The following is a 3953-nucleotide window of genomic DNA, read 5'->3' on the forward strand; positions in this document are numbered from 1 at the left end:
TTTCCTGAGCCTGACATTACTCATCTTCGCGAAGGCCGCCTCAGCAGATGGCAGCGGGTTACCCAGATGCAGCAACATTTCTAAAAAAGGTGGAGCAGCGAGTATTTGTCCCAACTTCAAGAGAGGAGCAAGTGGCGCGTCGAAACGTCTAACATCAAGGTTGAAAGCATAGTTTTGCTGAAGGAGGACAGCTTGGCAGCTTGGGTGCATCCAGGAAGTCATACCCGGCGGGGACGGAGTCATCAGAGTAGCTATGGTTCGTACAGCTACGGGTCTGATCAAGAGAGCCGTCGCCAAACTAGCCGTTCTGCTCATCGATTCCGAGATAGTTGGAACCTTACCTCGTCCAACGGGTGGAGTATGTTTGGAGCAGATCGCCAGCGCCTAGTCATGCGCGCATAGGTGTACGACGGCACCTGCAGCGCTCTCTGCTTATCTTTGTCGCCTTCTTTCTTATACCACTAAAGCTGTCGCTTATCAGCAACTACTTTGTAAGCCTGCAAATGTCTATATGAAGTTCTTGGAGCCGAGCTTTTACACAGTCCGTCTGCCGCTCCGAATAAACGCTATACATTTGAATATAACCTATTCGTGCGTTATTAATTATAAATATAAGGGTGGCATATTTGTTCTTTTCCCCACAAACAAACACAATAACATGAAAAGACAAGGAAAAACTATCCGAATAGCTTACTTAACAAACCTGTTGTATTCTCATAGAAAGGAAGTAGGGAAACATAAATTTTTGGTGTGTTTCATTATATTTAACAAGATTCTAGGTGAGGACTAAGCCGTAAAAGAAATATTTTCATATTTGACACAGGTAATTGTTTTTGCTATCACGCATGTAATCGGTTTTTGTACTACATTAATGGCTGCACTTTCAGTTTGTGGGAAAGGGCGGTTTACTACAGTTCAGACCTTTCTCTGAATAATCAGCAGAATTTTTTCGGTGACGTGGCTGGTTTCGGTTGCAAAATTAGAAAAAGTTGTTGGGTAGGGTTGTTGTAAGAAAAAGTCTCGCATTCACGTTCCTGGGCTCTAGTTGTTTTGTTCCATGTAGTTTTCTTGCCTCTAGTTTACACACAAACTAATAATTATCAAAAAGCTACGTCCTCAGATTGCCTTACAGAGTGAAGGTACACAATATATATATAGCATAGAAAAATACTATATTGGTTAACATTCCAGACATTACAGACTAAATAGACAGACCGGCCTTGATAGGATCCGGAATCCTTAAACTACCTTTTTGCGTTACTCCAAGCAAAGCGGGTCTATTTTATGCAATTGTCTTTGGCTCGTGGAGCGTGTGTAGTGTGAGGAGTTAAATAACTCCCCACAAATATAATCAGCAGCAGCAGATGGCCGGCCGCTTACCAGATACGCGGCGAATTCGCGTAGTAACGGCGCGGCGAGGAGAGGATGGAGAACGAGAGAGTTTGGAGACCAAGGATGGAGAGCGAAAGAGTTTGGAGACCAAGGATGGAGATCCAGAGAGTTTGGAGACCAAGGAGCGGATAAGAAGAGAGTGGAGACTTGCCGGGCAGAGCAAAAGTGCCATGTGGGGATAACGGGACTCCACCGTACTTTGGACTCTCCCGTGAACTTTGGACCGGGAGAGGAAGTGCCACATCTCGGCGGTGGAGCGGCACACAGGCGTTCCACAAGCATCACGGAAATCAACGGGACGGCAGCAGTGGCAGAACATCGGTTGGAAGCGGTACGTGAAGGACAAGTGGGTCAACCAGGAGTCACGGACTTTGGACCCGGAGTGGAGAGATCCAGCGGGCCGTGCGCAAAAGGGAAATAACGGTTCCCGGAGGCCATATATAAGGCCGCAGAGCGCTGGCAGCTGGATCAGTCGATCACGAGGAGTCAAACCATCAAGTCAATATAGTATAGATCAATCAGATATCAAAGTGAAGAGTTAGTCAACCAGATAGTCTACAAGGGAGCAACAGCAAGTCGAGTCGTCGGAAAAGCAGCGCCGTGGGAGCAAAATTGCTACGTCGAGACGTTCGGGATTGGGATACCAGGAATCTGTAGCGTGTAACGGTTGCATGAAATCGGAAATCTGCAGTTGCGGGGCACGCTATTAGGGTCCGGCACTCGCTCGTCGGCTTTGGAGGTGGAGGTCTTGCGCCTACAGATTCGCGTACTGACTACACATTATTATCACTAAGATCAGAAATAAGCGTGCTAGCGACAAGAGAGAATAGTAAACTGAAACCGGAAGAGAACGATAAATAAATCCAGGAACAAGTATTATAGGGACAGAAAAGTTTTGGAGAAAGTTAGCTATGCGAATCCACGGATGGTATTGTGGTCGCGTATGGCCCTCCCAACCTATGATCACCACCTAAGCATGGCTTCGGTGACCCCTTTGATACCCTACGATCGAGAAATCATCAGCTAGTTCAGTTCAATATTATTTATAGATCCATGGTCTTATTTCTGTTCGAAAAGATAATTAATTTTCCGTAGATACCGATACAAGTCATATTTAATAATTAAAAAAAGAACATAGGCTATTTAAAAAAAATAAGTCATAGGAAGATAATATTCATGATATAACAATGTATTTTACTAAATATAAATTTAAGCTTAATGAAATAGTTTTCGATAGAACTAGCTTGCCTGTAATATTTTTCTCTCTAGAAACTTCTTCAAGGGACTTTCAAAATTTATCAATTCATGTATTCAGGCAATTAGAGACTTTAAGATTTAATAGCGGGCGATCGTAATTTATTCAACTTCTTTTGAAAATCGCAAATCACTTCATAGAGAACGCAAATAACTCAAGGTATTTTAATTAATTAATTGTTTTTAGATCGGGGTTTATGTTTACATAAGTTTCGTTCACTTTACGGATAGGCGAGAAATGTGAATAAAGTAATATATATATGTGATTAGTAAGTGTGACTCACGGCATTTCCTCCAACATTGAAGATCGATCTCCGGACGGGATGGGTTGGCTGTAATCTAAAGGGTAGCGATATTTCTCTCCATGTAGAATTTAAAGGGCAAATAAACGTTTCTCTCATTTCTCTTAGACGCGCGAACGATTTAAACTAAACTTGTAACCAGTACCTAATTCATCGTACTTCCTTAAATACTTTGCAATAACCAATTTCTCATTTAAACCTAAAAAAAATATAACTCTTCTTAAATTAAATTAATGCTTCTCGGCGTGCATTATCTCTTTCGACCCGATCGACTTGTTAATTTCTTTTACTTTGTTAATATAACTATCGCTTTACATAGCGTTGCCACTTGAGGCTTTACGAAAAACTATTGTTTGCTTTATGGTTTACATATCTTTGATTTCATTGATTTTCTTTCACATTAATTCTAAAATTCGGTTTTTCAAAGCACGATGGTTATATAACAGGGTTAGGACTGATCCAATATGAAAGAGAGTTCTTATCTTCATTAAGGTTAAACACGGTTGGCTAGTGCGCCAAGCTAGGTTAAGGCCGTTCACACACGCGGCGCTTTTACAAAATAAATGGGTATAAATCCCTAAATCTGCGGCAGCGATGTTGCACTCGGGAACTTCCTAGGCGGATACGCGCACCCCTTAAAACTCGGCTGGTGTACGGATGCGCGGCATGATGGGCATCGGGACAGGTCCTCTTTATATAAACTGCTCTCTTGGCCGGCACTACATGACCCGTAGATAGGTAGATAGTAGATAGGGGTACTTCAGGGCACTAATCTCTCCAAATCATTCCTCGCGGGCCAACCTGACGATTGTGCCCGCGTCTTGATTTTGGCCTTCGTGAGGTAAATCTTCCAGCAAATTGGACGAATCAATAAGATGCGCCTTTGGCGGCAACTTGAGGCAGCACTGACTGGGGTTTCCGGCCGGAATTTTAGAAATACCTGTAGTGAAATTTTGTTGGAGGTTAAACACGCATCAATTTCTATCTAAATCCACTTGCACTTAC

At 42.8% G+C, this 3953-nt stretch overlaps 1 protein-coding gene across 15 annotated transcripts in view; it reads right to left on the minus strand.

Annotated features, from left to right (window-relative positions):
* The window catches only part of Gprk1 (G protein-coupled receptor kinase 1), a 609802-nt gene that overhangs the window by 165386 nt on the left and 440463 nt on the right, over positions 1 to 3953 (minus strand). For 3 of the 15 annotated variants that reach the window (XR_011605115.1, XR_011605114.1, XR_011605113.1), the window contains one exon: positions 2931 to 3888. The exons of the other annotated variants lie outside the window; for them this stretch is intronic. The gene's annotated coding sequence lies outside the window, so the exon portion shown is untranslated. The remainder of the gene's footprint in view (positions 1 to 2930; positions 3889 to 3953) is intronic. 15 annotated transcript variants of the gene reach the window in all.

The sequence above is a fragment of the Drosophila suzukii genome (genome assembly GCF_043229965.1).
Source record: "Drosophila suzukii chromosome 2 unlocalized genomic scaffold, CBGP_Dsuzu_IsoJpt1.0 scf_2c, whole genome shotgun sequence".
In the NCBI taxonomy this organism is placed as follows: Eukaryota; Metazoa; Arthropoda; class Insecta; order Diptera; family Drosophilidae; genus Drosophila; species Drosophila suzukii.